General features: G+C 35.8%; 1 protein-coding gene across 3 annotated transcripts in view; it reads right to left on the bottom strand.

The window, feature by feature from the left end:
- Positions 1-8282: 8282 nt before the first annotated feature.
- The window catches only part of LOC139685762 (uncharacterized), a 63776-nt gene continuing 58833 nt past the window's right edge, over positions 8283-13225 (bottom strand). For all 3 annotated transcript variants that reach the window (XR_011700225.1, XR_011700226.1, XM_071582857.1), the window contains one exon: positions 8283-9569. The gene's annotated coding sequence lies outside the window, so the exon portion shown is untranslated. The remainder of the gene's footprint in view (positions 9570-13225) is intronic.

Here is a 13225-nt window from a genome sequence, read left to right as displayed (position 1 = left end):
TATTTTGTATAAGTACTTGAAAAAGAATAAATGAATACATTCTTTTTATTAACGTGAAAATGTAGCAAATTAATTCCTTAAAGTGGCGGCAGACATTGACTATAGCGTAGGGCGGCAAAGAGGGTTCATTCGCCCCTGGCTACCAAAAGCACAGCGGTTTATATATGCATACACAAGTTATTTACGCCACGTCATCTGCACATCCGCTAACTAATAGAATAAGCCGACATTATTCTGCTCGAAAGGAAAAATCATGCGGAAGAATACTCTGACACCGTAAAATGAGAGGATCCGGGACCAAGATAATAAATTGAATACTTTCGTGATTACGTGACAGTAGGAGCACATGACTAGGCCATCTCAGTATCTCAATATAATACTACTGCCGGATATACACATGCAAAGAATATCACGCAAAAGAGATTATGGAGTAAAACACTACTACACCATAAAAATTCTCTTGTTAACTGGTATCTGAAGCTTATTACCCTAGCTATTAAGCCATTAGCTATTATTAGCTAATGAAACACTTTCACGAGCTTACCATATACAAAACTTAAGGCGAAGGAAAATTCTAATTAAGCAATACAAACTGAAAATATTACATTCATACGGTTTTTGCTATTTAATGCCACTACACAAAACTTTAACAGGAAATTATCTTCCTTAAGATTCCTTTCAATAAAAATCACTTTAACGATAAAAACTTGCTGACATAGTTTTCGCAACGTAAAAAATTAACTAAATCATTCTAAATGTTAAAGTTTAGCGAAAATTTATTTTTTAAAATTCACATGTCGTTGCGTACCCTGAATTATTTACGCAACGTCAGGTGGGAGGAATCAACGAGTAAAACAGACGGAAGCTACTTATACGTACGGCGTTCACTTTTAGCATAGTCGGGGAAGGCACTTGAGATGAAAGCTCCAAAATTACTTTCATATGTGACAAAACGATGCGTTTTGGTTTTAAAATAGATAATTATTTGCGTGCACACAGTAACGTACGCCACGTCACCGGCACATGACAAGGCTCATGGTAAGAGTCCAACATTATTTTGCCCGAAATGAAAAATCATACGGAAGAAATACTAACACAGCGTAAAATGAGAGGATCCGGTAACAAGTATATAAACGTAATACTTTTGTGATCGGGCGACATTGGGAGCACATGACTAAGCCATCGCAATATCTAAATATGATACTACTGCCGGATATACACATACGAAGGATATCACGCAAAGGAGATTATGGAGTAAAATTGTACTTAACCTTAGGAATTCTCTTGTTAGCTGCTTTCTGAAGGTTATTACCCTGTATTAACTAATCAAATACTTTTTGGTCAGTAACCTCGAACTTGAGTACAGCTAAATGTGCTTCGTCAAACCAAAATTCTTCCGCAAAGAAAGAAAAATAGTGCTCCTTTGTTGTTTGTTTATGAGCTATGAGCGCCGGTTACGACGTATCAGGTCCGTGCCACGTGTCAACCATGTGACACACAAATGGCCCGTGTCATTGGTCGCCCCCTCGACGGACCTGAGGTACTGCCTTGTTAGACAGAACATGGCTACTAGGCGAAGTAAATGTTTTTTATTATGGATATCCACGAGCTTACCATATACAAAACTTAAGGTGAAGGAAAATACTAATTAAGCAATACAAACTGAAAATATTACATTCATACGGTTTTTGCTATTTAATGCCACTACACAAAACTTTAACAGGAAATTATCTTCCTTAAGATTCCTTTCAATAAAAATCACTTTAACGATAAAAACTTGCTGACATAGTTTTCGCAACGTAAAAAATTAACTAAATCATTCTAAATGTTAAAGTTTAGCGAAAATTTATTTTTTAAAATTCACATGTCGTTGCGTACCCTGAATTATTTACGCAACGTCAGGTGGGAGGAATCAACGAGTAAAACAGACGGAAGCTACTTATACGTACGGCGTTCACTTTTAGCATAGTCGGGGAAGGCACTTGAGATGAAAGCTCCAAAATTACTTTCATATGTGACAAAACGATGCGTTTTGGTTTTAAAATAGATAATTATTTGCGTGCACACAGTAACGTACGCCACGTCACCGGCACATGACAAGGCTCATGGTAAGAGTCCAACATTATTTTGCCCGAAATGAAAAATCATACGGAAGAAATACTAACACAGCGTAAAATGAGAGGATCCGGTAACAAGTATATAAACGTAATACTTTTGTGATCGGGCGACATTGGGAGCACATGACTAAGCCATCGCAATATCTAAATATGATACTACTGCCGGATATACACATACGAAGGATATCACGCAAAGGAGATTATGGAGTAAAATTGTACTTAACCTTAGGAATTCTCTTGTTAGCTGCTTTCTGAAGGTTATTACCCTGTATTAACTAATCAAATACTTTTTGGTCAGTAACCTCGAACTTGAGTACAGCTAAATGTGCTTCGTCAAACCAAAATTCTTCCGCAAAGAAAGAAAAATAGTGCTCCTTTGTTGTTTGTTTATGAGCTATGAGCGCCGGTTACGACGTATCAGGTCCGTGCCACGTGTCAACCATGTGACACACAAATGGCCCGTGTCATTGGTCGCCCCCTCGACGGACCTGAGGTACTGCCTTGTTAGACAGAACATGGCTACTAGGCGAAGTAAATGTTTTTTATTATGGATATCCACGAGCTTACCATATACAAAACTTAAGGTGAAGGAAAATACTAATTAAGCAATACAAACTGAAAATATTACATTCATACGGTTTTTGCTATTTAATGCCACTACACAAAACTTTAACAGGAAATTATCTTCCTTAAGATTCCATTCAATAAAAATCACTTTAACGATAAAAACTTGCTGACATAGTTTTCGCAACGTAAAAAATTAACTAAATCATTCTAAATGTTAAAGTTTAGCGAAAATTTATTTTTTAAAATTCACATGTCGTTGCGTACCCTGAATTATTTACGCAACGTCAGGTGGGAGGAATCAACGAGTAAAACAGACGGAAGCTACTTATACGTACGGCGTTCACTTTTAGCATAGTCGGGGAAGGCACTTGAGATGAAAGCTCCAAAATTACTTTCATATGTGACAAAACGATGCGTTTTGGTTTTAAAATAGATAATTATTTGCGTGCACACAGTAACGTACGCCACGTCACCGGAACATGACAAGGCTCATGGTAAGAGTCCAACATTATTTTGCCCGAAATGAAAAATCATACGGAAGAAATACTAACACAGCGTAAAATGAGAGGATCCGGTAACAAGTATATAAACGTAATACTTTTGTGATCGGGCGACATTGGGAGCACATGACTAAGCCATCGCAATATCTAAATATGATACTACTGCCGGATATACACATACGAAGGATATCACGCAAAGGAGATTATGGAGTAAAATTGTACTTAACCTTAGGAATTCCCTTGTTAGCTGCTTTTTGAAGGTTATTACCATGTATTAACTAATCAAATACTTTTTGGTCAGTAACCTCGAACTTGAGTACAGCTAAATGTGCTTCGTCAAACCAAAATTCTTCCGCAAAGAAAGAAAAATAGTGCTCCTTTGTTGTTTGTTTATGAGCTATGAGCGCCGGTTACGACGTATCAGGTCCGTGCCACGTGTCAACCATGTGACCCACAAATGGCCCGTGTCATTGGTCGCCCCCTCGACGGACCTGAGGTACTGCCTTGTTAGACAGAACATGGCTACTAGGCGAAGTAAATGTTTTTTATTATGGATATCCATGAGCTTACCATATACAAAACTTAAGGTGAAGGAAAATACTAATTAAGCAATACAAACTGAAAATATTACATTCATACGGTTTTTGCTATTTAATGCCACTACACAAAACTTAAACAGGAAATTATCTTCCTTAAGATTCCTTTCAATAAAAATCACTTTAACGATAAAAACTTGCTGACATAGTTTTCGCAACGTAAAAAATTAACTAAATCATTCTAAATGTTAAAGTTTAGCGAAAATTTATTTTTTAAAATTCACATGTCGTTGCGTACCCTGAATTATTTACGCAACGTCAGGTGGGAGGAATCAACGAGTAAAACAGACGGAAGCTACTTATATGTACTGCGTAAATATAAGGAGCTTGTACGTACGTAACCGGTACATCCGAAGGGTAATTTTAGGCGTCCAACATTATTTTTCCCGAAATGAAAAATCATATGGAAGTTACACAGCGTAAAATGAGAGAATCCGGTAATAAGATAATAAATTTAATACTTTCGTGGTTTGGCGACAATAGGGGCAAAAGACGAAGCCATCGCAGTATCTAAATATGATACTATTGACGGATATACGCATGTGAAGTATGTTACGCAAAGGAGATTATGGAGTAAAATAGCACTGTAACTTAAGAATTCCCTTGTTAACTGCTTTCTGAAGGTTAGTAAACTATATTACCTAATCCTATACTTTTCCGTCTGTAACTACGCACCAAAGTACAGCAAAATGTGCTTCGTCAAACCGAAATTCTTCCGCAAAAGAAATAAAAATTTTGTCCCCTTTTTAAATTTTTTATGTGCTGTGAACGCCGGTAGCACTTGTCAATCATGTGACACGTATTGGGACCGTGTTATTGGTAACCCCTTCGACGGACCCGAAACCCTGCCAAATTCTAGAAAAGCATCCCGCTAGGAGAAGTGAATCTTTGTTACAGATGGTTTTCTGGAGCTTAGCATATACCAAATGTTGAAATGAAGACAAATTTCGCTTTACTTGCCTGAAGCCCTTTGCATTTCTTTGAAAACTTGCAGATTTATGACTTCAACCCAAATGGAAAAGAACATTTGACAGGTTCCGCTATTTTCTATAATAAAATACTGGTTTTGTCCCCTTTTAAACATTGTCTCGGTTTGATGCTACCGATAGTTCGAACGAAAACCAGCGCAAATAAGTCTTATTTTGCAGTTTGAACTCGAGATTCCATATCTTTTATCCAAGTGCCATAGATTACATTACATAAAATAGGAGGTGCGGTTAGTAAAAGAAAGTGATGCTTCGTGGTTCTTTCCAAAAAGCCAAACTATGGGAATATTAGGATGGATAGGAATATAAGAAATAGATAACATCATGATATTATTTCTTTTGACTGTTCTACTGTCCAAAGAAATGTGATAAGCTGTGATCCTCGCCTGACTCTTGTCTATAGGAATGATGTTAAAAGTTAGTTTAAAAAAGCGATTTTTATTGGGAAGTTTTATAAATCTAAGAAAAAAATGTCAATCATTTGCTCTTGGGCCAAAATGAGAATGCTAATATGTGTATCCGTATAAACTAATTGACCTTAATGAAACAACACAAATTATGAAACTTTTACAAATTTTGCAATAAATTAAAACAGTGGAACTTCCTTTACACCCCTAATTGAAGGACGTCATCTGCTGCTATCTCACCAGGATTGTACCATTTACATGACGCAGAAAATAATGATTATTATTTCTTCATAACTGTTCTTTGGTAGGAGTAATCATAATTATGAACAAGAATTGATGTATTCAATTCAATTTTTTTTGATGGATTGTTTCTTTATTCTCTGCTTGAAACCGTCCCCAGGACTGCTATGCTTTGACACCTATGCATGTTAGGTTAAAGGGCAGGAGTAAGACAAAAGCTACAAGGATCTTTTTCAGTGAATTGGAGGCAAAGGGGTATGGGACCCAAGAGGGACAGCCATTTGAGTGATTGTGTCTGGTCAATTTCACTTTGAAGAAATTCACAGGAAACCATTTCAATCACGTTTCATAAAATATGACGAATGTACGTATATAAATGAGTCATTTCTATACTTGCATTTTTGTTAAAATTTTTCTCTATGAATCTCCTCTGCAATGGTGAAAAATCTTTTTACTTTGATTGAGGTATTTAGTTTGGGGAGAGGAACGCATAGGAATGAATCCTTCTCTGTAGACTGAACTTTGTCATGCCAAAAAGCTGGAAATGCAAGGATCCATGGTCATGTGTAAGAGAAATCCTTGTATACGATCAAAAAGATACAATAGGGGCTGTAAATACCTGTACTACAGATATGAGAATTAAATTAGAAATCATAAAGTGAGAGATATGGGCAGGAAATATTTTAGGATTATGCAATGGAAGATAAAAGGAGATGAAGGTTTATGAATGATATTTATAAAATAAAATACATTTAAGGAGAAGAGCAGCAAGAAGTGTTACTTTTAATGTAAAAAAAGTAGAAAGAAGCATGGTTAACTAGCCAGGAGTTGAGTAAATATTACTATTAGATCATTTTAGTTGAATTAATTTATTTTACACCATTCAATTATGCATGGACTGTCCAATGTATATGTCTTTAAGAAAAGTTAACTACCTAGCACCATAAGACCTGTCTCATTTGAATGCCTCCTATTTAGATCTCAAACACTTTTTACAGCCTATATACAATTTTTACAAAATACAAACAAATAAATAAAAATCAGCAGAGCCCTTTTTTAATAACTATATAATTGCACTTCTAATTGCCATGTGTTGCACCAGCATTGCATAGAATTAAGGTCATCTGACAAAGCTTCGGTGTTTTCAGGAACATGGATATCACGGTAAACTACAGCAAAATTGGCAAATAGACATCTGACTGGTGACTCCAGAGTCAATCATTAATATAAAGTTAGAATAAAGGAAGTCCAATGACACTTGCCTGGGGAACAACTTAATTAACTTCTACCGCATTGGAGCTAACTCCATTTATCACTAATCTTTGAAACCCATCATTCAAAACTTATTTCATCCAACCCCAGATATATTTATCTATGCCATATGCTTCTAGCTTTATTAGTAGTTTGCTATTAGGTACTTTTTCAAAGGTTTTCTTAAAATCTAGAGAAAGGGCATCCACTGGAACATAGCTGTCTTCAGAAATTGGAATATCAAAAACTAAAGTAGTATACTTTAGGATATACTTTATCAGAAACTGTACTGATTTTCCATTAATAACTCCTGATTATCAAGTTGTGTCATGATTGAACTAGCAACTATATGTTCCATAACCTTGCACAAAATAAATGTAAGGGAAATAGGCCTGCAATTACTCGGGTCCTCTTCTCCATTTTTAAATATTGTTGTTACATTAGCAGTTTTCCAATCTCTGGGAACCTTGAGATCATGATCATAGGGAAAAATTATGAATATCATTAGGCATTTTTTAATGAAATAATGTGCTCTAGGTTTTAGAGAGTGTAAAGAAAAGTGTGTTCATGACGTCATTTGTGAACTTCCATCAGCACAACATTGGCATGGAATTGAAATAGTTTACTTTGTAATTCCACACACTTTATTTAAAAAAACAAGACCCAGATTTCGACATTGACATCATCATCAGGGGGCCCTCATAGAAGCAAACTTGCTATATATACCTTCTGATCAAAGGAGGGGGGTTGGTCAGAGAAGGAGATTGGAGGGGTAAAAATGTTACCATGTAGCTTAGAAGAAAAGAGAATTACATCTTTTGACTTAGAAGAGTGGTAGGTTTAGGAGTGAGGAGTGGGATGGATACAAAATTTCATTGGCAAGTTCATCTTTCATTCAAGTTATCATGGTATCCCAGGAAATTGAAGAAATAACAGTTAGATAAGGGTGCTTATTTTGAAATGGGAGAGAAATACTTTTTATCAATAACACCACCAGTCAACTAAGTAGTGTCTGTATGAGATACTATCACTGGTAAGTTTTTAGGTTACTGAATGGATGATTGTTCAAGAGGAACATTTATTATGCATTTAACATATTTCACAATGGAAGGAATACACATTGTTAAGGTCTGAGTAGTGTGGAGAAATATGGTAGCAATACCAATCTCTGAGTGTCATGGTATTGTATAAACTTCATTCAGGCTACCTTAGTATTCTTAAAATGCAATGTTATAACTAGGAGCTGTTTTTGGCTCCCAATTGTAAACAAATACATTGAAATGCTAGTAAAGTCACATTCAGTTTCGCTTGCTCATATCTGGCTTGACTGAATGGACTCAGTGTGCACTTGAGGGTGAATATGGATTTAAAGAGGGGATTGATAGTTTTGATTGGTCTGATAGGCTAGATGAAATGGGGGATTTGAGCCAGGAGCTGGGGTAAAGGTTTGCTTTAAGTGGGAAAAAATGTCCATCTTTATTCTAGCAAAAATGTAAGATTTCAAAGTAAATGGCAATGTAATTAACTCCAGAGTTGAGAGTTCTTTGCCAGGAGTAGTAATTATGAGTCATATTTATTCATCAATTTAATCATAAATGGTTGTTTGGTGATCATATTTATTATAAAATTGCATATGCAGGACTTTTGTCACCAGATTGTGATAGGGATAAGTACATGATAACATTAATAAAGGTTCAATTATAATCAAACAAAGTACATTTATAGAGAAAATGGCAACAACTGGCTATGCATGCCAATACCAAGTTTAGAGTTGAGACTGCAAATATTTTGCATGAAATAAAAATACTTCAAGTTAACTCCTTTTAAATAACAGCAGCCTCAATGACCAATAAGATTAATTTAAGTACAGAAAGTTATGCAGTAAAGATAGAAAACATGTTATACCCACAAACATTAAAAAATACTTTATAAATCTTCCTGTCTTCTTTGAGAGGCAGTACATTTTATGTTAATTCCTATTTCCGGATGCATACAAGTAGTTCAATCCATTAAGCTAATAAATCAAAGAGGACCATAGAAAATTACACAAATTTTTGGTTCCACTGGGTATTGGTCTGGTATATACAACGAAATCTGAATGACTCACCTTCATTATTAAAATTAAGAAATAAATAATACTCCATATACCACATTTAGTTTAATTTCATATTAAAAACACTAATTAAGTTTCATTGAGGAATTTCTTGAACCTGGGGTTATTAATGCCCCTCACAGTGCAATGTCAAAGCTTAATACCTTTGCTATGCACCCAGGTTATAGTGGGCAACCAATTCCCTGCCAAGTCACCACACTCACTAAATCTTCAGAAGCTCCAGTCAAAGTCATTTTTTAAAGTCTAGTTAGAGGTAAAATTTCTGGCTTCAACAAAAACATCACAGTTTTTACATTCATACTGTTGGTGTTAATTGGCACACCAAAACATGAGTCATTGACAGTAAAAACTGAATATTAAAAAATGTTTTTTCAAATGATGTGTTTTACTAATAAGGTCCCTAAGGTGGAGCACAATCAGAATCACTATGTATAAATGGGAACCTTCCTCATCTCCTTTCTTCTTCTTTACATGAATACATTCTTTGGAATATAACCATCTATAACTAACACAAGAAACACAATGAAGCCATACAAAACTTTCACATAGAAGTCACATAAAAAAGGCATTTTTTATATCTATGACTAATATCACAAAAAACTTTAGTTTCTCTTCAACCTTCCATCAGCATCTCTTCAGCTTTTACATTGCCATTTAAAAGTATTTAAAAACTTCCCATGGCAAAAATTGTGTCTTTCTTGTCAAAAATTAATTGATCAGATGCATGTTTCCTCCAGGGATTGAAATATGGGAGTTGATCCACCAGATTCAAATGAAGATCTTCCATGAAGCCTGAAATTAAAAGTACAAATACCAAGTATTTAACGATATCTGTAGAAACATTCACCGTTACTAGTTCATTCTATTTGCTATTACATTAAATTCCACAAAATATTCTAGGAAGGAAAAACCACATTTAAGAAAATTACATGTGACATACTCAATAAAGTATGCAATTAAGAAAAATTCCTAGCTACTGTTGGATTGTTTGGAGACTGTATAAGCACCACAGTTTATTATAAAAGAGTTTTTGGTAAGACAATTCCAGTCTATGAAAATACTGAAATTAAGTTTTTATAAAAATACATATACACTATAGTCAATTAAAATCTTTTAACAAATGATGCTTATATTTTAAATTAGATGGATATAAATTGAAAGGTTCCTACAAGAAAAGGCTAGAAGTAGAAGAAGAAACTGAGCTTTTTACTTTAACATGAACAAAGAAAGTAAATGTTGCTTCGTTCCTGAATGTTTCTGCTAAATGAATGCTGTTAATCTGAATCACCAAGGGCATTCAAGTATACGATATTTTTTCTGTTAATGGTTTAATTAGCATGAAGTCTCTATATATTGAAATAGAAGCAACCCAAAACATTAAAATTTCAGTACCAGGAACTCTTATTAAAATAGTTATATAAATAGTTGGTGATATATAACTATGTTAATCATTCTGTTTTGATTTAATTTACCCCATACTTGAGGTATTTTCCATGAAAAATTATTAAAAGGTAACAATACCCAAGTTTACATTAAACTGTAGTTGCCTATAAAGAAAAACTGATATGTATTATTGAGAATTAATTTAGCTGAAAACAAGAATTTGAATGTAACATAAAATCATGATTTTCTGTTGGTTTACAATATCATGTCATGGACTTTGAAAGATTTTCCAGAATATAATCTAGCTGATACCTTTCTAAGTCACCATACATTTTCCATGCATACCTGCACCTTTTGTGGTGTCTAAACCAAGTGTTGGTTTAGACACATCAAACTAACCCCTTTTTCCTGCAGAACTTAACTGCTTTCTCCCTGCTGTCATTCCTCATGTCTAAACCATAGTCCTTCACCTCATCACCATCTTTTTCTTTGCCTATCGTCGCATTCCAATCCTCAATTACTATCAAATGTTTCCCTGCAAGAACACATGCGATTATGACCTCTAACTGATTGTATATCCTATCGACTTCTTCCTCCCTATAGTTGCTCAGTAGCATGCATACCTGAATAATAACCAAGTTGGTCAGTTATGCTTTTATCTCTACTAGTAATATTCTATCAGTTGCCTGTTCTATGTTGACTACGCTTCTTCCTACCTCTTTTTTAATACTATGGCAACCCCTCATTGGCTCTCGTCCTCACCCCTGTACATTATTCTATAATTATCACTGCAGGAATCCCAGCTATTCTTCAATCCTATCTTGCATAGATCTAAAATATTTATAATTCCCCTTTCCATCTCTCACTTAACATTCTCCAATTTTCTTGTCCTCATCATTGTCATAACATTCCATGTTCCTATTCTAACTAATTTGGCCTTCTTCTCCTGCGTCTTCTGTCCTGCTGCAGCCGGTTTTCCCTTGCAAGGGTTTCGTGGGATGACAACCGCGGAAGCCTTGCCTCCCCTGCTGCCAGGCAAGACACACAGCCAATTGGGCTGAGCCCTGTAGTTGCCAGGACTCAAAATCTCTTAATGTCATTACTTCTATTTCTTCCGATAAAGACGGAGCTGAATTCTGTCAAAATGATCAAGAAATAACAAGTGAGTGATCTTTTTATGTATTCTTATATTGTTTGTTGCTGTCTAAGTTTGTTATTCAATACTTCCGTGTTACTTCGACGATCACATATATATATGATATATATATATATATATATTTATATATATATATATATATATGCATATGTATATATATATATATATCTACCAGCTCTATCCCTGTACTACCGCGACACACACACACACACACACACACATATATATATATTTATATATATATATATATATATATACATATATATGTATATGTATATGTATATATATATGTATATGGATATATATAAAAATATATCTACCCACTCTACCCCTGTTTTACCACGACACAGACATACACACACACACACATATATATATATATATATATATATATATATATATATATATATATATATATAAGCAACATTTATAAGGACACTCACACGGTAAATAGTTCGAGCTTTCATCCCTCAGAGGCCTTCTTCAAGTGAGACTGAAAATATGCTGTTGCTGTGGAGAGGGGAAAGGGGTATGGCCGGGGAGGGGAGGTGTGGAGGGAATGCTGGGAGGGAAATTAAAGGTGGCGGTCAAGGGTGGGAATTTTGAAAGAACGGAAAGCTAATATGTAGGTGGATTCATGAGTTCTCACCTCTATATTGGTGGTTCAATCAGGTAGGGATTCTAGGATGCTAAGAGCCAAAAACTGGTCAAATGAAAGGTTGTGGGAATTGGCGTGTGAAGGGATAGGAAGAGAAGAGAGTGAGGCAGAATTGCAGGAGTATCGGTGATTATTCATTCGAATGGATAATGGGGTAATGCATTCGCCTATGTAAAAGGAAGTGCAATGTTTGCATGACAAAAGATAAATAATGTTTTTTGAGAGGCAATTGGCGTGGGAACGAGGTGAGGGGGCTATGAGGGGATATAGGGAGAGGGGAGTAGACCTAATAAGAAGACAGGTTTTACATCGGGGGCGGTTGCAAGAAGGGGAAATATTAGGAAATTTGTCACGGGGGGGTGCCAAAGGCTTGCAAACGTTTGTACGTGCTAGATGGGCATTGGGGTAGTAAGGATGAGGTTGCGTCATTGTCATGTAAAATTGGAAACTGTTCTTTAAGGAAGGTTTTCAGTCTGTGTGATCCGGGGAAATAGGTGGTGCAAAGGTTGAGTCCTGCGTCAGATGTGAGCTTGTTTTTATGTGGTGTGTGTGTTCGGGTGGAACGGTGGATTTTATTTTGTAGTAACTTTTCTGGGTAACCACATTTGAGGAGTGCAAGATGTAGATTGTCAAGGCATTTGTTGAGAGTGGCTTTGATGTTGCAAATTCGGTGTCCGCTGATAAAGAGAGAGTTAGGAATCGAGCGTTTCGTGTGATGAGGATGACAGCTTATGTGGTGGAGGTATTGCTGATGGTTAGTGGCTTTGATGTGGTTTTGAAGTGGTGAATTTGTTGTTTTGAAGTGAGATGTCTATGTCAAGAAAGGTGATGTTGGAGTCTGAAATGGAAGAGGTGAATTTAACAGTGAAAGATGAATTTAAGGCAGATAAGAAATTGTTGAGAGAATCAGAGCCAAGTGTCCAGAGATTAAAAATGTCGTCTATATAGCGGACCCAGAAAAGAGGTTGGAAGGGTTGCTGTGACAGGAAAGTCTCTTCGAGATGGCCCATGAAGAGATTGGCGTATGATGGTGCCATCCTCGTTCCCATCGCTGGGCCTTTTGTCTGTAGGTAAAAATAATTTTGGAAAGCGAATGCATTTTTAGTCAGGACGAAAGTGGCAAGATTGAGGAGAAATTCAGTCGAGGGGCACTGGGGTAGGGGGCGTAGAGAAAGATAATGCCGAAGGGAGGATAAACCTTCTGCATGGGGAATAGAAGTATAAAGTGAGGTAACGTTGATGATGGCCATA

Source organism: Hetaerina americana, unplaced genomic scaffold (genome assembly GCF_022747635.1).
Source record: "Hetaerina americana unplaced genomic scaffold, ioHetAmer1.1.p SCAF_12, whole genome shotgun sequence".
NCBI classification, from domain to species: Eukaryota; Metazoa; Arthropoda; class Insecta; order Odonata; family Calopterygidae; genus Hetaerina; species Hetaerina americana.
Note: the sequence above shows the minus strand (reverse complement) of the source record. Positions and strands in the feature narration are given on the sequence as shown.